Genomic DNA, 25,587 nt, shown 5'->3' on the forward strand with positions numbered 1-25,587 from the left:
GCACAGTTTCACTCTTACTTGGAATGGTTGACTTAGCTTTGGGAACATCAAGGGATTTCACCTCCTGCACAGAGTGCTGGCTCCATTGTCCACCACTTAGATTTGACGATCCTGGCCTAGATTTAAATGAAATGTGTATCATGCAGAGACAAATTCCATATTAACATCATGGGTGATTTGGTTTAGAATTGCCATGCAAGATTTCCTGGAGAAGCCGAAAAAATGACAGTGTTAAAATTTGACCTTTTCTTTGTGGTTTCTTGTGCTGAGAGTCACATTGGGAATATGAATTGGGAACTTAAAGGACAATGAAATAGTAGTCGTAGTTGTATTGTCGCATGTACAGAGTGCAGTGACATTCTTATGTTCAACCAGTATGTAACGTGTCACCAGTGCCATGATAAGCAAAAATGTATGAAAAAACAGAACTTCATTATTTAATAGAAAGCACAAATCAGCTTACCAGATGTCCTCCCTTCCTTGTTGTTTGGTTATTCTTCCAGTTACATTTAATCAATATGTTACTTTTTTATCTGACAACTGGATGTGCAACCTGTCTAAGATGAGCTGAAGTCGAACTAATCAACGTAGACCTTAGCAGTAACATTTGCAGTGCACCTTGCAATTTCATATGTCTCTTTTTTATGCCCTTTGGCATGGGATTCATACAGGCAGTGTTAATGTTTAGGATGTGCCATCTGTTGGAATGATGAGTGCCATGCATTTTATTACTAAAAAAATCTGTGAGGCGACATCTTTTGGAATGTCAGAGGCACAGCAACCGAACGGACACACAGACAGACACAAAGACACTTATCCTTGTACTAAGGTGGACAAGCTGTGCTACTGGTTCAAAAAGGAGTTGCTGTCAACTTAGACCTCAGTGGTAGCCTCTGCAGTGCACCATGCAATGCCTATGTCTCTGTTATATGCCATTTGGTATGGGATTTATAAAAGCAGGGTTAATGTTTGGGATGTGCCATCTGTTGGAATGACAAATGCAATGCATTTTATTACAAAAATGTTTGTGATGCGACATCTTTTGAAATGACAGAGGCATAGCAACTGGACGGGCACACAGACATCCTTTTATTTCCCACTAGCTGTGTTACCTGTCTTAGACTGGATGAAGTATAAATAATCATCATAGACCTCAGTGTTAATATTTGTAGTGCACCATGCAATGTCTATGTCTTTCTTATATGCCATTTGGTAGGGGATTTATAAAAGCAGGGTTAATGTTTGGGATGCGCCATCTGTTGGAATGACAAACGCAATGCATTTTATTACAAAAATGTTTGTGATGCGACATCCTTTGGAATGACAGAGACATAGCAACTGGACGAGCACACAGACGCTTATCCTTTTATTTCCCACTAGCTGTGCTACATGTCTAAGTCTAAGTTATCATCGTAACACTCAGTGTTAATATTTGTAGTGCACCATGCAATGCATATGTCTCTGTTATATGTTATTTGGTATGGGGTTGGTAAAAGCAAAGTTAATGCTAGTGATGTACCATCTATTGGAATGTCAGAGATATAGCAACCCGACAGACACACAGACACTTATCCTTTTACTGAGGTGGACTAGGTGTGCTACTGGTCTAAGAGGGCTAGAAATCCAAGTTATCAACATAGACATAGTCAGTGTTAATGTTTGCAGTGCACCATGCAATTCCTATGTCTCTGTTATATGCCATTTGGTATGGGATTTGGTAAAAGCAGTGCTAATTTTAGTGATGTGCCATCTATTGGAATGTCAGAGACATTGCAGCCGGACAGACACCTATCTTTTTTATTAAGGTGGACGCTCCTTTTTTCTGATAACTTTTAACCAAATTTCTCAAGTCATGGAGCTGGAAATGGCAATCTGCAGATTATTTCCAAATTCTTCAGTGTTGTTGTTTGAGTGTTATTGACCAATTGCCCACAATATCATGCCAAGGTCATCTGTGGCGAGCTTGACCAGATGGCCAATGTAGGACACCCAATATTCTCTGCTTTGTACTGTTATAGTGTTTGTCCACACCAGGGAATAGTGCCTGAGGTTCAGAGATCTCCATTGCTGTCACATTGCATGTCCAGATTGTGTAGCTTCCTCAACGAAGCCAACACTCTGTGCTCATCTTTTGGCCCGTCATGTAAATACCTTCTGCTGCTGTGCTTTCTTTGATAACTTCGTATTGGAAAGGCCAATGTCATAACTCCTTACCACACTGGGTGGTTTTAGCCTTCCCTGGCTTTAGGTGGTAATGGCGTTCTGCATGATCCTGGATTACGTTCAGGCCTTCCTCCTCCACTGTTAGATTGAATATGGTCAGCATTCATAACCGCCCTCTGTGAATGATTTTAGTCTTCATGAGTTTAAGGGCTTGATTCTGGGTTAGGATTAGGGCTTTGCTATGTAATTCCTTACCACACTGGAGGACTTTAAGCATCCCAGCTTTTGGTTGAAGATTTCAGCCCTCCATGTTATGCAGGACAGGGTCGTAGATATACTGTAGGCTGAAATTAAGATGACCTGCATTTAAGACTAAAGCCATCACACAAAGGAAGACGGGGATCTGAAACAAATTTCCATGTCATGCATTTAAAGTAGAAATCCTGACAATGTTTAAAATGATCTGAATTAGATTTTGGATCACCGAACACGCTGGTTATTCTAAATGATCTCTTCTCATTTGTTTCTATCTTTTACAACACTACTCCTTGGGTGGCTTTTATCCTCCGTTGTCCTCAATTCCTGGAGCTTTACTGCATGATCTTGGCTTAGGTGAGGACTTCCTCCTAGACGGTCAAATGTCTACAGTGCTGGAGCTCCCACGCCTCCCACAGCCCCTCAGCATTATCTCTGTGTTTTGGCTGCAAACGCCAGCCCGGCACTTTGTAGAATTGAACTTCACAGCAATACGTTCATTGCTAAAGCAGAACACAAGCTGTGACAGGCTATTGCTAAACGTCTATTGTAATGTATTTAAGCCTAAACGTCTCCAAAAATAAAGCTATACCTTGTGAAATGACTGCAGAATGCAAGTACCGCTGCTCATTTTGAAACAGTATCCTAATAAATTCAGTCAGCAAGCTTATTACTGAGGCTGCTGGCTGTAACAAATCTACGGCACACTAATGTTCCCAGAATTACAACTATTGGTCTCTGAGGGCTTCTTTTTCATTTATTTATTTATATTTTGGGGGACTGATATGTCTGATGATTTACAACGCTTGGGTGAGTTTTATTTCTACCTTCTGCCATTTCTGTTTCCTATTGCCGGCGACTCGGGTGTTCCTGCCAAGTCGGTGTAGGATTTCCTGCCAGCCAAAGGTGAAAAAAGAATTCTTGATTGATGATGCAGTACTAATACAGAGTCGGGACAGTCAGAAATTTAAGCCTCACTTGCACTTGCAGTGTTTTCAGTGGCTGAATCAGTGAATTATGATGGCCGCCAAAGGACTCCATGAATGTGTTGTGGTAGAGATAGGCCTTCTGAATGGCTGGGCTCATGGCGGCTCCCTCTTGTACATGCCATGGTATCCACCAAGGTGACTGCCCTAAAAGAGCGATGTCTGAAAATCTTCAGAGGAAGGTACTGTCATTCTAATTGAATTTGGGTGCTAAATGGTGGGTTTATAACAAATAGTGTGAGAATTAAAGGCCAGTAATCGTTTCATTGAGTAGATTTAATTTTGGCTGCACAGTGGTGTAGAGCCCCTTGACTAAAAATGTGAAGGGTAGCAAACCTAAGACACAGAGACGTCCCTGATCTTGAAAGGGTTTTGAATCAGGCGACGCCTCACCCTGCAAGAACCACCTTCTTGCTAATGATATTTTGGATATGATGGCGGGATGGCAGCCACGTGCCACTTTCTCATCACTGGAGCCTGTGATCCCATAACTCGAAGGCAGCGCCGTGGCAAAAATGTAGAACTGTGCTGCTTGCCTGTAGCCGCAACATGAGAGAGACTAGTGGGGTTGCTTTAAGACAGGGGTGTCGAACACCAGTGCTGGAGGTCCGCTGTGGCTGCAGGTTTTCATTCTAACCATTTTCTTAATTAGTGACCAGTTTTGCTACTAATTACTTCTTTTAATTAACTTGACTCAGGCCCCTTAGTTATTTCTTTTCCCTTAATTAGCAGCCAAACAATAATGAGACACAAAACAAGCCGTTACATGACCAGCTCACCTGTGCCCATCACACAATATCTGAAATTAAAAGTGAAGGTCTTAGTAAGGCTGATCTCTCAGGTCACCAAAACACTTTGACAATGTTTTTATGAAAAACAGAAAATCAACAGTTTTGGGAATGTCTGCTGTGGCAGAACGAGAGCAGCAACAAGCCAAGGAATTAAATAACGAGTTTAATTATCAGCAAGAATCAGCATCTCATTAAGAAACTGGTTGGAGTTTGAAGCCCCAGTTTAGCTGGTCATCTCTTGGCTCGTTTCATGTCTCATTTCTGATTGGCTGCCATTTAATGAGGAAACGAATCAATTCAGAGGACTGAATCCTTCTAACAGGGCTACTAAAATGAAGGGAAAAAAGTGAATTAGCAGTGAAAACGGGACACTGATTAGGGAAAGGGTTAGAATGAAAACCTGTAACCGTTGCGGCCCTCCAGGCCTGGAGTTCGACACCCATGCGTTATGAGGACCAAATAAAAACGTCACCCTTAGTGAAGATGTTTTAAATTTTCTTCTTGGGTGGACCCAGTGAGACTTATTGGGGTTGCTTTGCTGTCCATTCCCAAATTGTGGTGAATTTCATTGCTTGTTTTCCAAATCTGTGTTGGTATCCCCCAGGATATTCTGTCACTGGACAGATCACTTTGTATTCCTTTCTGCTTTGTTGTGATAATTATCACGAAAGTCACCATATAAAATGAAGGTTGATTGATATTTAACATCATCATTACATTCTGTGAATGGGTGGCACAGTTGTAAAATTGCATCACGTCTGTGTTGGTTCAAAGCATCAAACTGTGTGTGTGTGTGTCACCCTGCATGATAAAGAACTTGAATGTGGGCTCAGTGTTGGCACTCGACAGCAGAGGAGCCTCAGGAGTGAATTGTTAGGGTGTCTTTAAAGGAAATGTCCACACAAAGGTGATATTTTTAATGTATATTACTTACCCCATGTTGTTTGCTGTAATGGTCAAGAAAAAAAAATAATTTCATATTTTCATGGAGAACAGAGATAATAATGCTTTGAAAAGAAAGGGATATCTATCAGTGTTGAACCAAAGCAAGCAATATAAACAATGTCTATGAAAAAAATCTCACGTTAGTCATGTCAGATAATCCAATGCTCAAGTCATCCAGTTGCAAGCTCACAATGCTCAAAACGCATGTATTTCTTACTAAAATATTGTTAAATAAATACTTTGGGAAAATCAGGGCAGTGAAAGCACAAAAAAATGTGTTCACAAAGAAGATTTTGAGTTGGAAGACAGGACTCTTAACCAATGCATGATGGGGAGAGGCTGGTCTTCAAATCAAAAGCTTGATCTGTGAGTGTGTTCCTCTATGTACTTTGATTTTCTCTACAATTTACATTGGGTTAGTAACATATAAAAAAATATCATTTTTAGGTGAAGTATTCCTTTGAATAGGATCCGGTTATGAATTTCTAACAAAAAAAATGGCAAATTTCAGGAAAAAAAGTGCAGGGGTCACCACAGATGATATGCGTCTAGGAAGTTTAACCAGCCACGCTCAGCTCGATAATCTGAATGAAGCACGGTCGTAGTGTGGGATGCAGCTAAAGGTCTAAGCGAGGGCAGCTTTCTGCCAGTCCTGTTGTGGAGCAATGAAATTTGGGCTGCTCTCTTGAAGCGGTAACAGTGGGATCAATGCCCAACAGGAAAATCCCATTGTGAATTTTGTAAACGTTCCTTCTTGTGGACAGTGTGCAGAGTCTGCAGAGTGGCCAAATCCCCAGAGTTCACTACACACGGAAGAGAGCTCTGCACTACTGGCCTGCTTGCAGCTTCACCACAACTCTATCACTCAACATGCATTGAAATCTGACCATCAAAGCCAAGTCCAGTTAATCCATTCATGTTCTAAACCATTTCATCTGTTACAGGGTCTGGCTGGAGGAACAGGTACCACCCCAGGACAGGCTACCAGTGCATTGTAGGTAGCACTCATATGTGTCAGACTAGAGCTACCAATTTACGTGGTCAGTCTGTACTTCTATGGGATGAGGGAGGGTAACCAAAGTCCATATGGAGAAAACCGCCAAATTCGCACAGTGAGAACATCCAAACCCCATACAGATCGTGACTAGGCTGAAATCTCAATTCGGTCTGCACCGGTTTCCTTAAGCACCATGCCAACATGATATGAACAGGCTGTGCCAAACGATTCAGATGTCTGAATCACGTTACATTTCACTTTACCTCATCTTACTGAGTTTGAATGAGTGGCCTCTGTGAAAGATTGATGGATGTTCTGTCCTGAGTTTGTAATCTTCTCTAAGCATGCTCTGTCTATCATAAATTGGATAAAGCAAATCTTGCAAAGGGATGTTGAGTAAATTACAAGAAAATGATCAGACACAATGAAGTGTCTTCAGAACAAACCATCTGCCTGATGCTAACCATGTTTTGGTCTGCTCACTACCTGGATGGGAGAAAAACCAGAAAAGCCTAAGTTGCTACAGGAAGAGGTGTTGGTGAGGCCAGCAGAGGGCGCTTACCCTGTTGTCTTTGAGCAGATTCCAATGCCCAAGTGCTGTTCCGTCGTTCAGATGAGACGTAAAACTGATGTCCTGACTCACTGTGGTTATAAAAAATCCCTGGGCATCTTTCTAAAAGAGATGGGTGTACCTGGATGTCCTGGCCAAACTGTGCATCATGCCCTGATCATTCTAATTATCCCCTGTCTCTGATGGGCCTACTGTCTCTTTCACCACATAATAGCTTATACTGTCACATATGTCACATTGTCACAAAAAATGGCTGCTGTTGCATCATCCAGGTGGTGGTGGGTGAAGTGGCGCTCTGAGTAGCTAGAAAATCACTATACATGTGTGATTAATTAATTAAAGTGCACACATACATACTGTGTGAGCAGACTTCTCAAGAAGGTACAACAGCAGGTAAGCAACAGTGCATTACCTACAGAAGAGGGAATGAGTGAATGAATGAATCAGGTAGATGCAAATACAGCTAACCCACAAGAGGCAAGGGGCACTTCGCAGGTCACTGATTTACCTGACTAGGTGGGCAAGTGCTCGATATAAATGTCAGACGTTTCCAGTAAATAAATAAAATGAGTCTAAACCACTGAGTGCTTTGTGAGGGAAAACACAGATAAACAGGAGATCGGCTACAGGTAGACGCCATATAGAGAGTCTCGGGGAGGTTAGGCTTGGGATGCAATGCTGAGTAGGCTTCATTTAAAAAAAAGGGGAACACAAAGAATGCAGGAAATGTGGGTTTTAGTGCAAGACACCACGTCAAAGTGGACGTCAGTCAGACAGTGCTGCATAGATGAGCTGTGTGATGAGCAAAATCAGGGCTTGGCCAGCTTGTCCTTAAAAAAATGATCACTAAGTTTTACAGTCTTTTTTTATGCTTTCTGAGTGCTACACCAGAGATTAGCAGCTGCCTTTTCCTTTCCTCCTTAGTGATGCAATGTCTTTTTATGCTGTTGTTTTTGCACAATTCAGTAACAGTCCCTTTCTGTTAAATGCTCAATTTACCTGATTTTGGTGTTTGCAGTAACTTACATCTACTTTTAGTAAAGCCTTATTGAACAAGACTGGGAGTGCAGACAGAAATTACAGGCTGTATGGCATCTGGTCGATAGGCGACTTAATTGAGCAGACATGATGTTCCTGTAGCAAATTCTGCCCAGAATCTGCACAACATAGCAGGAAAAGACAAAAGCATACATATGTCGACCTCACATATACTGTATATACATTAGAGAGAGTGTGTGTGTGTGTGTGTGTGTTGTCTCATGTGGGTGTTTGGGGAGCATCTGGACGGCTCTATCAAGTTACAGCAGACATCGGCAGTGTCAGGGTGAAAGGAGTCTCTAACTAATTCTACTCACTTCACTGCAGTCCAGAGCACGAGGCCAGAGCTGGGCATGTGATGTCACTTCCGATATAACCCGGAGGTCCTGTCTTTCCCACCCTGGGTGCTATTTAAAGAGTCAAGGCTTCAGAAGTTGCTGCCCATTTAGACCAGACTTGGTTAGCTTATGAGACTCCACAACAGAGATGCCCTTTTTCCAGACAGAAAGCACTCAGGACGTGAAAATTTCATTTTGATTTCAGTTCCTTGAATTAAAAAGATGTACCTGGCTGGTCCCCAACTCTTTATCATTTTCTGTTTTAATTTATAGTCAGGATTACAATATTTATATATGTGTACATACATACATATCTATTTATATATAGTGGTCGTCCGATGAATTACTGATCGATATAATCGCAGCCCTTTGGGGTGCCAAGCTGGCTGTCTCTGTTTACTTGTCAAAATTATGGTGTTTAACATTTGTATAAATAAAATAAGGTATCCCTTAATGATTGGGTACTTAAGGCTGCTAGTAAGGCCCTTGTCATTCAGCTGGTGGAGCTCCTCTCCTCGGTCGCTTACTCCATAAGTGATGTCATTCCCCAAGCTGGTCTTGAATTTATAACTCAGGAAGCAGAAGGGGCGGCGTTAGTCCTCACTGGGTGGTCTTTCCGTGCTGCGGAATAAGGAGATGAGAAGGTAGTTAGCAGAGGCAGCACCACCTCTCAGCTTGAACTTGGAAGGTGATCCTCGGTGACACACATGCATGACTGATATATATTTATATTGTGGATGCTAGGGGTCGCTGTTGCCCCGTTGAACCCACCAGACAGACGTCCCAGACACACGTGTAAAAACACAAGAAGAATCTTTACTAATATTTCTTCAAATAAAGTGCACAAAGCACCACACGCTCCACAATTCTCCAATAAATCAACACAATATTAATCAATCACAATCCTCCACTCCCAGCAGCCCCATGCTCTACCACCCAACTCCAGCTCGATCTTCTGGGGTTTCCCACATTCCTTTTAAAGTCTCTGACCCGGAAGTATTTCATCTCTGGGTCAAACGCCTTCTTCAGGTGTCCCGGAAATACTGCAGGTTTCTGTCCTCATGACTCCTAAGTACTTCCGGGTTAATGTCACCGTAATATTCCCCGGGTTCTTGATGAGCTCCCCCTGGCAGCACCCACGGTACCCAACAGGGCTGAAGAAACTGAGAAGGAGCCGAGGCCTATCCCAATTACAGTCTGTCACAGTGAACATATGTGCTTGCTCCCATCTTTGACAATAATAATAATAATAATTAATAATACTATTATGTCAGAGATAAAGAAACTAGTTACCAATATTAGCACAGACGTGGCAAGGAAAGCTAACAGCTTATTTTGTTGATTGTTCTTGTGTTTTAATATTTTATACTTCATATTATGCTCTATTACCTCTGAAGAAAGAGAGTAAAGAGAAAGGGAAATAATAATAATGATAATAATAAGAAGAAGAAGGAGAAAAATAGATAGACAGATAGATAGATATGAAAGGCACTATATAATAGATAGATAGATATGAAAGTCACTATATGATAGATATATAGATAGATAGATAGATATGAAAGGCACTATATAATAGATAGATATGAAAGGCACTATATAATAGATAGATATGAAAGGCACTATATAATAGATACTTTTTAAGGGGAATTTAGTATAATAACAAAAACAGAAATAACCTCTGAGTAAAAGGCATTGAACTAAAATATCAGGGTGTTTTGTGGATTACCTAAAATTTTGATGATTCCTTAAAAATTCTGATCATTTTTAGCAAAAAAGGAAGTCGCATTTAGAAGTGCTTTGTATTTTGTGATTGTTCTTGTTGCTATTATTATTCTATGATCTTTAATTACATAAGCAGGATTGATAATGGATTAGTGCTGCAGCCTGTCAGTTCCACAGGATTTAGGTTCAAGGCCTGGCTATGCAGAAACGTGTCTTAGCTTAGGTGACTCTGTGGGTGAATGTTGATGTGGCAGTGAGGGTGTCCTGAGATGGTCCGGTGTCCCCCACATTGTGGGCTCCTGCCTTGTGGCTGAAGCTCCAGGGTTAGCCTCTGTCTCCCTGAATATTGGAGTAAGTGCATTCAGATAATTGATTACTGCTGTCATAGCTGTTTTACTGTGTATGACTTTTTTTTTAAGCGCAGACCCTGGATTGTGGCAAATACAGACACTTCTAATTCATTATCCATCATCTGTAAGAGACCTTCAATCAGTCCATCCATCACAAATGTATTCCTTCCACATTCCAATACCTCCAGTTTCTGTGTCCCAGTTCATTTTTCCACTCCAGTGTAACCCCTTATGTATAATGAAAGAGTCTGCAGGGGATGTAGGTGAACAAAAAAGAAATCATCAAAGAGCCCGGCTCATCAAACAGGAGCTGCTGTGCATCACAGGGCAGCACTGAGAGGGGTTTGAATAATTTGTTGCTATTTTTAAGTATATTGTTAGTGTTGTGAAAATGAATAATGACAACACTCTAAGGGGGATGAGGTGTACATTTATGGCTGTACTTTTTCACCCTCTGCAGTGATGTTGGTGTTGGCATAATGTCCACCAGGACTAACATGATGTTTGCTGAGTTGTAGCTTGTAGTGGGGCATAGTGGGTGACACCTCAGATGATAGATAGATAGATAGATAGATAGATAGATAGATAAATGCCCGCTTGTACAGCAGGGTCTTTGAGATGAAGCCGTATTGTAAGAGTGCAGCACTGCCTACTGTGCAGTTTGAGAATTTGGAACTTCATACATTTGGGTCACAATTTCACCTTCTCATGTGGCTGCATGAACTTCCTTGTCTACTGAAGTCCTATATGATCTTCTTTGGTAAGAAACTTCCACTTCCTTCCACTATTGTTCATGTCAGCTGGTTGGGCTGAATCCACTTTACTTGTTGGTTGGAATGGAGACAATAATATTTTGTATGTAGCTTGGTAATGTTTGTAAATATTATTGTCTAACAATAGAACTGTTTATGGACAGTCCATTTATCAGATAAAACATTTGCATGTAAGGCAGGAATGTACTTTCTTATGTCAAGCTAGTCTATCTGGATGAACTGGGACCTAGTTGTGCTGAAGCTAGAACTGGTGTGAAGTAGGCAGTCGGCTCCTTCTGCTGGTCAGGAGTTGTGGCTGAATGGGATTGATGATTGAATCAGGAGCGCCACTCTGCACCACGACGCTGCATTTCTCCCTGATGTGTCTCAGGAAACCAAAGGACTGGCAAAGGTTTAGTCTCTTTGCTTCTCTCTGCTCAGACCTGGATGAACTCCTGGAAAATTACAATTTAATGTAGAACAGTGCAAAGTGTGACACGTGGGCAAAAGGAACATCAGTTATAAATACAAAATGGGGAAAACTGTCTAACAGGAAGCAACTTCTGAAAAGGGTATAGGGGGTTTGTATTGACACAACATTTTCATCATTTAAACAAAGTGTAGAGGCAATTGAAAATAAAATAAAAATATCAGTAAAAAGTGTTTATCTACAATATAAATCAAGGGGTGTTATGCACTAGTGAGACCGCATCTGGAATATTGTGTTCAATTTTCATTTACCACACTACAAAGAAGACATAGCAGCACCTGAAGTTGTGCAGAGGAGAGCAACCAAGTGTATCCCAGGTCTCAGAGAAATAAACCTGTCACGAGCAGAGGAGTTTGTGTGGGGACCTCATCCAGGTCTTTAAAATTTTCAAAGCCATCGATAAAGAAGATCCCGCAGAATTCTTCCAGCAGAGGGGTGAATCACGGACTCAAAGCCACCATTGCAAATTAAGAGGAAGCGCATTTAGGGCTGAAGCCACGAAGCAAAATGTTGTATGAATCTGAAACAAACTACTAAGCTGTGATGTTGATGCAGAAAGCTTAACAACTTTTAAGAAGAATCTGGATGAGATATTGGGAAAGTTTAGCTATTAGCTGAACAAACGAGTCCAATGGACTGAGTGTTCTCCTCTGATGTGTCAAATTTCTTATGTTGTTATGTTTCTTTGACTTTTTTCAACCAAGTTCAAAGTCCATGCTGAATCAAGGGCCATGTCAGACCCGGCCAGTTCAAGGTTTAACTAAGCAGCGAGCCACCTGGTAGATTATTATCAGATAGCATTATTTTAACCATCATTCATTGTACTCTTCTGCGTTAGATTTTGGGCATATCTTTATATATAATCTTCATTTGGATCTTGATCTTTGTTTGTCCGCGAATTAATTAGAAGAAGAAGCACTAGATGGCAGTAGAGAGACAGCTAAAACATAGGCATTGCATTAAGAATCTCCTCCAGGCTTATACTACTGAAGACTGTAGAACTCCAGTCACACCTCAAAACACAGACATTCAAACTAAACAAATTGTTGTGCATTAAATTAACTAAAGAGATCTTCATTTAGATCTTGATCTTTGTTTGTCCGCGAATTCCATGCATGCGTAGACCACCTTCTAGTTTAGTACGTTGTTGTTACTCACGGATGTCAACAATGTGCCGGAATAACGAAAGGGGTGGTGGACAGTGTTACGCTGGTTAGCTCCTGAGGCCTGGTTAGAGAATGAGATTGCCGAAGATAAAAGATACGTGCCTACGTAACATATGAATGAAAGAAAGACAGTGGGTAAAATGAATGACAACATAACGGCACGTTCCAGAAAATTATTATTGTTACGTTGTAGTCGACGAGTGCTGCGCGTCTCACAGTTGTACCGTGGCTTGCTCACATGTCAGTGAAGTGATCCCTATTTTTGCTTTAATGAGCCTGGATACTATGTGTCCCCCTTTTATAACCATTGTTCCGTGTATATTGCCTTACTCTTTGGATTGCCACAAAGCAACCTGCGAGATTGGAGAAAGGTTGAGAATACATCGTGAGAGGAAACGACAGCATCATGAAAACAAGACGGACTGTGAACGGACAGAAGCAGAAATGCTCCTACACCACCACATAATTACTATTCGGACAGTGATTCCGAGTAGGCCGTTCCTATCGAATCAATGTCCAAGGGTTTTCTTTTGTAATTTTGTTTCCCTTATAAAAAATCATAATGCTGTGCGAAGGGCCCAGTTCATGACTGGCAGCCGCGTTTAAACAGGGAGTCCTTCACAGACAACTTTAACATGCGCAACGTAGTTATATAACTTGTATATAAATAAATGTGTAACTTTCTTCTCCTGCCTGCTCAGGTACTCTTGGTACTGATAGCCTAGGGTCAAAGATAAAAAGGTAGAGCAACATATGAGGTCTTGTGGTGGCCTGGGTGCCCACAACCATAGGGGTCTTCCTTTATTCAGGACATTGATAGTCGTAACTGTGGATGAGTTAAGGCAAATGAGGGCAGAACAACATTTAAGAGTGCATAACGGTGCATTGTACAAGTTTATTCATCAAAACAAAAGGCAAACAGTATCCAAAATAAAGTGCAGTGTGAAACGTCTTCATGAAGCAATCCATAAAAACAGTGTGATAGCGAGGAAGTTAAATTTCAATAGATAGAAGCAATAAAAATTTACGGTAGTTAAAACCAAGAACAAAATCACAGTTAGACCCGGCTCCCTTTTTCTTCGCTCCCAGTGCTCTGTCTCCCGTCTCATCCTGCTCACTCATTACATCTAGCACGCTTAACAGGGCTAAGACGTTGGTGAATGTGGTCAATCCATTGGCTCCTGTCCCAACCACCTTCCATCAGCATATGTGAGGGCCCACCGAGCCTGGCTCCCAAACCCTACCACCTCATTTCAGTGTCTGTTGAATCCCTGGAATTCTCCGTCACTCCTATTTCATTTGCTGAACAGCAGCAACCCACCTCTGGTCCACCGATCCCCTCACTCCACCACAGGGCATCCAGACCACCTCACCACTCCTGCTTATCTCACTCAGTTTTTGCTTCCTCATCTATTTTTTTTCTCTTCCTCTGAACTACACTTTATGTGTAGTTATACTTGTGAGTGTAGGTGCCTCCTCTATGATCCATGGAGCGCTAATGAGAGATGGCTGAGCCAATTAGTCTCATGTATGTGCAGACTATTCGCCCATTAATTGCTCCTTGACTGCCCATTTCACCCACACAGCTACATCATATTTCAGAATATCCTGCACCCATTGCCATGGACCTTATGCACGCTCCACCACAGGGCTGTAGCAGGGATTTTAGGACATTTTGTTAATGTCTTCATAATAAAGAGCATAAAGGGGAATACGGTCACCCTAGGACCCTAGCATGAGAAAACAGTGGTGATCAATTAAAATGACTGAAAGGCCTCATATACACCTACAGGTCAGAGTAAGTCACTCCAGGCTGGCCAGTTAGTGCAGTAGACCACATAATGCAACACAATATTCTAAAGCCCACTTAATAATTTGGGCCGTGGCCTGTTCTTTCAGTATTGAGTACAAAGCAGGAACCGACCTTGGAAGGCATGCCAGTCCATCACTGGGCCAGTTTGGGTTCATCGATCAACCTAACCGACATGTCATTGGGGAAGTTGTAATGAGACACTCCACACAGACAACATCTGGGCACAGGAGCTGAATCCAGAGCCCCTCACCTACTAGGTGGCAGCGCTGCCCTATGTGCCATCTCTGGAGTCTCTGTAAGTTACAGGCCACATCTTCTTATTATTCCAGGCATAATTTAATTAGACTTTGTATCTTCATGTTTCCACATTTACTCTATAAATTTAGGAATGCTTAAGAGTGTGCACTTCAGCTTTTAATTAAAGTGAAATAACAGATACGAAGAATTAATTACTTTAATACGGCAAGAATGTGTAGTTTAAGCATTATTCTTGAATGTATCACTCCTCCTGAGTCACTTACAAGTTCACCCATATTTCATATTTCCTCATAGCTAATATAAATGGCACTGCATTAAAAAAGACAACAATTAAGGCAGTGCAATAATATTAATAACAAAAGAAGACAATGCAGAAATTTCATTTGAAAACTGCTGTGTTAACAGTGCGTGTGCTGGAGTGTAAAACCGACAGCGTTTTTGATGTTACAACTAAATGAACAACCAAACGACATTATAAATCGTCATTCTATTTAAAGATGGCATTTTCTTGAGTTGATCGAGCTGCCCTGTGGGACATCTTGAGGGTTCCCGGGATCCCCCCGAAGTTGCTGGATATCATGGCCGGCCTATACACTGGTACTATGAGTGCTGTGCAGAGTGGAGGCAGAGCCTCTGTGTTTTTCCCAGTTGATTCTGGGGTTCGTCAGGGTTGTGTTCTGCTCCTATTCTGTTCAATGCTTGTATGGACTGGGTGTTGGGCAAGGTCATGGGGTCCAGTGGCTGTGGGGCATCAGTTGGTGAAGAAAGATTCATGGAGCATGATCTTTGTGGTGTCGAGAGACTGAGCAAGGAGTCTGAGTGTCTGGGCTTGTGAGTGTCCTGATAAAAACCAAGATTCAGGCCTTTAATGACCTCTTGGGCACAACCATTAGCAGCCTGTCTGTTTGTAGAGAGAATGTTGACCTTGTCGAGAGGTTTATTTACCTTGGCAGTGACATTCATGTTTCTGGTGACTTTTCCTATGAGGTCAGTAGATGGATTGGGAGAGCATGGGGAGTCATGAGGTCACTGGAAAGGGGTGTGTGGTGCTCCCAATATCTATACATAAGGACGAAGGTCCAAGTCTTTAGAGTCTTGGTGCTTCCTGTCTTGCTATATGGTTGTGAGACATGGACGCTATCCAGTGTCCTGAGGTGAAGACTGGACTCCTGTGGTACTGTGTCTCTCCGGAAAATCTTTGAGTACTGTTGGTTTGGATTTGTGTCGAATGAGTGGTTGCTCATGGAGTCCTGAATGAGGCACATCACCTGCATTGTGAGGGAGCGTCCATGTGGCTCGTTTCCCCAAGGGTGATCCTCATTGTTGGGGACCCGAGTGGCTGGACAAGGCCAAGGGGTCGCCCACGTAACACCTGGCGGCGGCAGATAGAGGGTCATTTCCAGAGGGTGGGACTGGACTGCGTGTCTGCCTGGGGGGTTGCCAACCGGGATCCCGAGTTGTTTCATCGCATAGTAGGTGTGGCAACACACTGCATGTATGCTGTATGCTCCCCGACTTGACTTGATTTTCTTGTGCTTTGGGACAATGGCATGATGGTGCAAAGTCGCTGTCTGTTGGGAGTTTGCATGCTCTCCCTGTGCCCATCTGGTGTTTCTTTTATTGGGGAGGCAGTGTGGCGTAGTGGTTAAGGCTTTAAACTTCAAATCCTGAGGCTGCTGGGTTATAAATACTGGTACTGTCACTATGTGACCCTCAGCTAGTTATTTCATCTATCTGTACTCCAATTGGAAATACAAAAGTAATGCAATCGATTATAATCACACCAAGTTCCCCGAGTTAAAGGTGTCAACCAAATAAATAATAATAACACCCCAGAGCCATGCTGGTTTGATTAACTGGTGCCATGTAACACACTGGCAAAGCCATGCAGTGTTGGTTCCTGCCTTTTTTTTCTGTTGCTGCAAGGGGGTAGAATTCAGCTCCCTCTACGACACTATAGTGAAACAAATGGGTTTGGAAAACGTGTAAGATGGTTTTATTGTTATGTTATGATAAAAATTAAATTTAAGGAAGAGTTAGTAATATTTTTGGATTTTTCATCAACTTACTGTATGTTAGATGCTTTTTCATAAACTGATACAGGATATTTATATATTCTTATGACTCAATTAACATGGTTGTAATGCGTTCTTTTGTCAATTGAGTCTTCCATCAATACATTCTGCCCACCTGTGCAGATATTTTTATTTCATTGATTTCAATTTTTTATGGCACATACAGGTATGATCATCTTATGTACATGTGCAAGAAGATATCAGTTGAAAAGTGTGAGAGTATTGAGGAGGCTACCCCATAACACCAACAGGTCCTCACAAACCTAAGATGCCATCGCGATCCTCCTGTGACTCTGTAAACGTGTGCTGCCACCTGAAAAGATGCTTTATGGCAGCACAGTAACTCATGCTACATTACCCTTTGCAGGCTTCACTGATCCGCAAGCTATGAAGGTCTATTTGCTTGACCAGACTCTCTGATGCAGTGATCCATGAAAGCATGCAGCACTATTCATCGGTAAAATATACTCTTACAGGCCCGCCTGTTCATCTTCTCCTTGTTGCTTCAATTAACACATCAATATTCATGGATGTACCCCTAGCCTTGACCCTCCAGTTCTGAGCAGTGTCTGAAAGCTTAGTGTCTTTAATGGGACAATGTCACTTAGGGTATGGAGACAGGAGAGCTCGGTGTTTCTTGCAATTTTCCATTCTTGCACTATAAGTGCAAAGAAAATGTACTGCCACACGGAATCTCAAAACAGTTACATTTTTTGAGTGGTTGTGGAACATGGTGTAGACACAGAGGCCTCTTCATCTATTTTCTGATCTGGGTGCTGCTCCATCATAGGACATGCCACAATTATAGGAATTTAGGATGTGGGAGCCTACCCAGGGAAAACCCATGTGAACACTGGGAGAAGTGAGTGACTAGCACAGGTGGTCGAACCCATTACTCTGTTCTCAAAGTTTTCATTTTTATTGGCCAGAAGAGAAGGTCTGTGGGCACAGAAGGCAGAGAGAGACAGTGTTGCGTCTGCCTTGTTTTTCATAGGCCCCCAGTCTTTCTTTTCAGACTTTATTAAGTACTGCAAGGAAAGTAGAGGAAGCGTCTTGTTTTGGTTTGTCGGCAACTCTTTTTAAACATACAATTAAATGAGCCCATGTTTCATCAGCCTTTCTGGCAACACACATGGGACTCAGACGAGAATGAAGGTGGGAAATGAGTTGCAAGGGCGGCCAACACTTAACTCGCTCACTCTCCGTGTTTACCTTCTCTTATTCAGGATTAGTAGGATTTTTCAGTGCATTCAGAAAGTATTTTTTCACATTTTGTTATGTTGTAGCCTCGAGCTAAAATCATTTGAATTATTTTTTTTCTTCATCAAGCAACACTTAATAATACCCCAGAATGACAAAGCAAAAACAGGATTATAGGAATCTTTTCAAATATAATAAAATAAAAAAAAAAATGAAATTTCACATTGACACAAGCATTTGAACCCTTTCCTTAGTATTTACTTGAAGCCCCTTTGGTTTCTGCCATTTGTCTCTGCAGATTCTCTCCAGCTCTGTGAGGTTGGATGGAGACTGTCGGTGGACAGCTACTTTCAGGACTCTCCAGAGGTTTCCCAGTCTGATCTCTGGCCGCGCCGCTTAAAGACACTCACTGAGTTGTCCCTAAGCCACTCCTATATTGTCTTTGCTTTGTGCTTAGGGTCATTGAACTGCTGGAAGGAGAACCTTTGGCCCAGTCTGAGGTCCAGAGTGCTCGGGAGCAAGTTTTCATTAGAGATCTTTCTGTACATTGCTCTGTTCATCTTTCCCAAGGCTAGTCTTCCAGTTCCCTAGTCTCGCGGGGCCAAACATGATTCTCAAAGGAGAATACACGAATGGGGACAACCTGTTAACAACGGTATATTGAATAGCTGCAAAATTCCTTGCTTTAAAATCTATACCCTCAGGCTTCTTACAAAAACACCCCCAATTTCTCCAGTCCATGTGTTTTAAACCACTGCCAGGGTTTCAGGGAGACAGCAAAAGATACTGAAGAGAAGACTTGACACTGTGAGAAAATAAACATCTGCAATTGCTGTTACCCATTCAGGAGATCAGTAGCACAAGGTAACTGAATCTCAATAATTCATTTACACATTGTAATGAGTGCTGTGACTATGGAGACAGATAGACACATAGATGACCACAACTACTCACTTCTCACAATGTTTGAGAAGTGCTTCTGTCTGCTATGATCTCTTTCTGTCATTTTAACTGTTGCATCGCTATATGAGATAACAACAGCAAACAGAGTTTAGATCAGCATTGTGGTCTATGGATGTGCGATGTTTTAAAATGCTGCGGTTATTTTATCAATGCAAGTTTGTATTTCAAATTAAACAGTAATGTTAAGTTTCTTTAGCTGTTCGTTTAGACATGCAGTCAGAAAGTGGATGTTGTGCAGTCTCATTTTGTTAGGCAGATTTGTTGATTCGAGTATTTTGGGAACTGAAATCTCCGGTGGCTCTTCATTATCAGCTCTCTTAATAGCAGTCCTTTAGGTGTAATGTGACACACCATTTACTTCAAATGCATATTTTACAGATCCTAATTTCATGCTTATAGCTGCCAGTTCCTTCAAGTTTACATCAACTCCTACGCTATCATTGTAAAGCTGAACAATGGAGAGCACACACACAGCAACTGCGACAACATATCGACTACGTTTACCATTTGTCCATTGATGCCATCAAATGCCAATGTATAATCCAACACTACAGAATGGTTTTTCCCTTATATCAGGTGATGTTTATTTTTAAAATGTACAGTCTGCTCTCTGCACATGCAACACACATTTATATGTGTAATTGTTTTTGTGGAGACTTTTCGACTGTCGATGGTTCATCATAAACAGAATCTTGCTGTCTGTTGGATCATGTTAATGAGAGCATCTCTGATCTTTGCAGTTCAACATCACCACCCTTACTTTGAACAGGACCTTTATGAGGCATTGGATTGGTTAATAAAAGTGACACTAAGTGAGCTGTCTACCATTTTAAGCAAAATTCCCTCATGGGTGTCTCCAGACATACTGTATATATTATATGTCAGGCTTCAGTGAGATTACCCATCCCCAACCCACACCATGATGCTATCACCTTTGTCCTTCAACGTTGGAATGGTGTTGCACAGGGGAAGAGCAGTGCCTGGATTCCTGCAGACTTGATGCTTAGAGTTGTGGCCAAACTCGTGTGCATTCTCGGTTTCGTCAGACCAGAGAATCTTGTTTCAGCCTGAGAGTCCTTTAGGCTCCCCAAGCGAGCTTTTGTGTGTCTTTTACTGAGAATAGGCTTCTGTCTGGCCACTCTGTCATATAAAATCTATATCCATAGAGTATTTCTCTGATGGTTGTCTTTCTGGAAGTTTCTCCCCTCTCCATAGAAGTTCTTTAGATCTCAGCCAGGCTGACCATCAGATTCCTGGTCACCTCTCTTACCAAAGCCTTTCTCCTTCAATTGCTCAGTTTGCCTAGGCAGCCAGCTCTAGAATTATAGAGGCCACTGTGGTCTGTGTTCTTCCATGAATTTTCTGTCCCACAACAGTACTAGGGTGTTGTCACTACTGTCCCTCAACACAAATCTGTTTCCAAGAGGTTTTCAGTCTGATCTCTTGCTGAGCCACTTTAAGACACTCGCTGAGTTGTCCCTATGCCACTCCTGTGTTTGAATTGCCTTGAAGGATGGCAATTCCTTCATCCTCATGGCCAGGTTTTTGTTTTGATGCACATTGTCATCTGTAGGTTCTTTCATAGACAGGTGTGTGTCCATCCTAATCATGTGCTGTCACTTGAATTGACCACAGGTAGACTCCAAACAAGGTGTAGAAACATCACAATGCAGAGCAATAGAATGGGATGCACCGGATCCATACTTCAAGTGTCACAGCACAGGGTCTGGAGAGTTGTGTCAATGTGATAGTTCAGTTTTTGATTATTAATAAACAAGAAAAAATGACTAATTTTTTGCTTTGCACTTTGTCATTTTAGGGTATTGAGTGCTCTTTGATGAAGGAAAAAATTAATTTAAACGATTTTAGCATAAGGCTGCCACCTAACCAAATGCATTAAAGGAGAAGGAGCCTGAATACAATACTTGGGCTGCCCTGTGCTGTCGCATATGGCTAAGGAACAGAAGGCTTAGGGGTTTTTTTTTGCTGAGGGATTAACACAGGAAGGGATTGACCTTGTGTGGCCACCTTCTGGAGTAGGAGCACACCTGACAAATATGATAAAGTCAGCACCTATACTCTGAAACACTTTGCCACCCCCCTCTCATACACTGCCAGTGTGCCCAGCAAAAAATGAAAGGCCTTAGTTTCTGTTTTGGCAGACATGTATGACATCTGACTTAAAAAGTAAACTTCCCTCAAGACGTCTGCAGCAGGAGTAGCGATTAAGTAAAATAAGTGCTGGAATATTCTAGAAGCTCGGAGGAACAAAAAAATCTGGCCAAGTCCCAGAATTCTTAGCTTCACAATTGCTTTTCGATTAGATGAAATCTTGGTTGATTGCAGGATTTGGGCTTTGGGGTTGTAGAAATGAGTGATAAGAGAGCAATAAACTACAAAGAGCTCAAATCCTAACTGGGATGGCTGAAAGCCCATAATGCTCTTCTTGCCATATTGTTTACATAAGAGCTTTTGCATGCCTAACATAAATCTTCTAAATAGGCCCCTTTTTCATGTTTTAGTCTTGGCACATCTTTCCGAGGAAGAATTCTACATAACATTAAAGGGAATATTAAGTGTGTTATTATGTCCTTTTCTAATTGGGTCTTGGTTCAAACCCAAAAGGTGGGTGGAACAGGTGTGTGATGTGTCCTGGAGTTCCTTCCATCCATCAATTTTTCATTTTCAAGTCTGCGTGCAGCCAGAGTGTATCACAGAAACGTTAAGCACAAGGCTGGCGCCGACTCTGGAAGAGCTGCCGTTCCATTACATGCACACAACTTTGAGTCACAATGCGAGAGCTCATTGACAGACTGGTGACCTGACTGAGTTGTGTCCGCCTCTTTATCTCACTCCTGCGCCCCAGAGGGCTTTCATTCCAGCCACCATCTCCTCAGAGTGGTTTATTTCATTTGAGCATGCTGTTTTATTATTTGTATTGTGTCATCAGATTGAGCTGAGGCCTTTAGGTGACTCAAAGTAAAGCAGTAGTATTACTAGTATTAGTAAATCATGTGTATAGAAGGCGGGTGGTAAAATTCTTACTTTTGTGTCTAACCAACATGCAGCACATTCCTATTCTGTGGCGCCATGACAAATAAGAATAAACTGTAATTTGGAGTAACATTTTATCTATTAGAAAACACAAACAGCTTACCTGATGGAACCCTGACACCTTTAACATACATATAGAGCTTTAGAAGTGGAATACTGTATTATTTTGTAATGTTTCGCTCTGTAGTATGAATATTTTCCCAGATAACATACCACTGAATATCTATGATACAGAGGGACATTTGCCCTGAAGACCCCATTGGGTTGCTGTTTGCTAGTGGAAGGAAGCCCAAACAAAAAGAGCTACCACCTTGTGCTGAAAAAACATTGTTGCACATTTATTTTATACAGTTTAGAAATGCAGAGTAGTTGACCCTCCTTCTGTAGTCTTCTACAGAGGGCACTGAAGAGCACCAATACAGGTTGCCTGTGGCTCTGGCCAGGGCAGGTCATTGGGTTGCACTGTGATCAGCCAGACAGAAAGCTGTCCCTTTCTGACAAAGACATGAGAGTTAGGTGGATTAAGGAGCTAAACTGGCCCTGATATGTGTGTGTGTGTTAACCCTGTGGTAGACTAGTGAACTTTTAATTATACAGGTAAAATTCCATTATAACGAATATCTTTGCAATGAAATTTTCATTACAACAAAGTATTTTTATGGTCCCAACAGTTTCCCCATATGACACGAGTCAATAGAAATCTTGTTACTACGAAGTACACTCAGCAGATACTTTCATTACAACAAAGTGCCCAAAAGACCTTGAAATGCCTGAAAGAATCAGCCACAGAGCAGTCAGTTCTGAGGCCACAGCTCAGTTGTGCACAACGATCCCCAAACAGAAACCTTGTAATTATCTCAAAAGAGTTCAGAAACTTTACAATATAAAGAAGAAATAATGATTCGGCTCCTGACTGATAACTGTGCTGCCCGCAACATGCTTCCACATTCAGATAATGTTCGCTTTGAATACCTCCCACCCAATTGCACGGCAGCGCTTCAGCCATTGGATATGGGCATCATTCGCACCCTGAAAGTGTATTATCGCAAGGAAATGCTGAGAAAAATTCTTGTCAGCATAACTTGTAGGCAGGAGGAGATTAAAAGTAACGTGAAAGAAGCTATTGAAATGATTGCAAACACCTGGATACAAGTTAAAGAAAGCACTATAGTAACAAATACAGAATCTCATTACAACAAAATATTTGTTACAACTAAATATTTTTTAGGTCCCTGGAAGTTCGTTACAATGGAATTTTACCTGTATACAGTATATATTAATATAAAATCCAACATCTGTCTGTCTGTATGTCTGTCTGCTTTTCACGAGAGAAATTCTTAACAAATTTAGATCAGGTTTATTTCTATAATTTGCTTGAATATTCCGGTTGATTTTGCGACTTCTCTCATTGTGCTAAGTATTATAGTTTGCTTGCGGTACCAATTTATTTGTGTGAATCTGAGCGACAGGCTGCAGGCCGAGGGGTGGGGACGGGGCCCTCCTCACTCATACACCAGCCTCTGTTTGAATCAGTCTACCTCTCGCCACGTGTTAGAGTGCACCTAACAGACATTATCATCTACAGATTGTTAAGGGGTAACGTTTGACGATTTTGAGAGAGATCAAAGCTAGGTATGTTTTAGAGGGTAGCTGCTGATTTCACGGCTACGGGCTTTTTTCCCAATGCGGGGGATGCTTTCCTGTCATAGCTGAACATGAGCAGCTACAGTGCCATCCTTTGACACTGGAGCATACCGACCTTCTGCTTGGCCAGAATTATATTTTAAAAATTTTGTTATTGATTTTTAAAGTTGGGTGGCATCGTGGTGCAGTGGTAGCCCAGGTTCGCTTCACGGGTCCTCCCTGCGTGGAGTTTGCATGTTCTCCCCGTGTCTGCGTGGGTTTCCTCCGGGCGCTCCGGTTCCCTCCCACAGTCCAAAGACATGCAGGTTAGGTGGATTGGCGATTCTAAATTGGCCCTAGTGTGTGCTTGGTGTGTGGGTGTGTTTGTGTGTGTCCTGCGGTGGGTTGGCACCCTGCTCGGGATTGGTTCCTGCCTTGTGCCCTGTGTTGGCTGGGATTGGCTCCAGCAGACCCCCGTGACCCTGTGTTCAGATTCAGCGGGTTGGAAAATGGATGGATGGATGGATTTTTAAAGTTTGTCCTGTTTCACTACTACGTGAGCGGAGCCGCGGGGGACAGCTAGTTATTCATATAAGCAAAAATAAGGCAAACAGGGAAAAAGGCAAAAATGAGACGACAAGGGTTTGCCCAAACATAAAACCCAAAGTTGACAAGTGCAATCCGATTTACAAACAGAATCGAAAGATGAAGCAAAAGGATTAAAAACCCAGAGGAATCCAAAGAAGACTGCTAACAAGAAATGCACTCCATGACAGTCCATGAACCTCTGAGGGACCTGCTCTCCAGCCCGAAATAGAAATGCAGAGGGTGGTGCCTCAGCAGAGATGTTAGGCCGGCTCCGCCCCTTGGGGTACCACCCACAAAACTCAAGGAGCATAAGATAATATTCAATACATAAATGCCATAAATTAAATAGACACAACAATACTAACAGGATTTCCATAATAACAAAAACAAAGAAAAATAATAATTCAAAAACAACAATAAAAATGAAGGTAACCTCTGGCCATAACATTAACAAATGTCTGCTCAGTGCACATTGTCTCCATTGGCACTCAGTTTCCAGACAGTGGGAAACTCATACTCATATGGCTGAACACCATAACATAAGATTCTCAAAGCTGCATATATCAATTCAGGACCATCAGCATCTGGGGCCTATTCTAGCAGCACCAGGTGCAAGGCAGGAGCCAGCCATGGATGTGGCGGCAGTCAAATGCAGATTTCTTTTAATGCACACAGTTGTATTTTTTGCTTTTTGAATGAATATTCTCTTGGGGTCTCTTCATGCGGAGCACCGGAGGGCACAGTCGCAGCATACTGAGGTTTGTGTCTGCTGTGCTGCCGACGTGTGAACTGTGCAGGCGGCTTGAAATGATTAACGTAAGGCTGGGATAGCATTTTATCACACTAGGCTCCAAAGCGGATATCTTCTTTTGCAAGGATAGTTTTAACAAATTTTGTTGAGTTGATTATTTTGTACATCATGTACTATTAACATTAATTTAACAAGGCTTAAACTGCTACAGAACATTTCTTCACTAAACATCTAAAATGATGACTATTTGTTCTGCTTCATAGCACTGGAAATGCAGCCGATTGTGAAAGAACAATTATGAGAAAAAAGAATAATGAATTAAAAAGAAAAACAAAACCAAAGGGCAGATTCAGACTGAGTGATAGAAAAACGGTTGGGTGCACTGAAAAGATGACCTGGAAAGTAACCGCTGTTTAAAAATGAATTCTCATCGCGGTTCATTTTAGTCAGGCATCTGTCCATTTACCATCTTCAGTTATTCCATTAGAGGGACACGGAGAACCGGAGCCTGCGGATTTCACTGGGAACACGGAGGAATCCAGCTGTCTGTGGGGCGCCTGTCCATTACAAGGCACACACGTTCACAGTGGCATATTAAGGGCTGTCAATCAGCTGCACCTGAATGACTTAGAGGTGTGGGGAGAAACTGGAATACCCGAGAAAACCCACAAGGACACTGGCAAAATGTGCAGAAGTCA

At 41.9% G+C, this 25,587-nt stretch overlaps 1 protein-coding gene across 1 annotated transcript in view; it reads left to right on the forward strand.

The window, feature by feature from the left end:
- Positions 1–25,587, forward strand: part of LOC120517779 (exostosin-1c-like) — a 496,489-nt gene that overhangs the window by 29,736 nt on the left and 441,166 nt on the right. The window lies entirely within an intron of this gene.

This window comes from Polypterus senegalus, chromosome 17 (assembly GCF_016835505.1).
Source record: "Polypterus senegalus isolate Bchr_013 chromosome 17, ASM1683550v1, whole genome shotgun sequence".
Taxonomy (NCBI): domain Eukaryota; kingdom Metazoa; phylum Chordata; class Cladistia; order Polypteriformes; family Polypteridae; genus Polypterus; species Polypterus senegalus.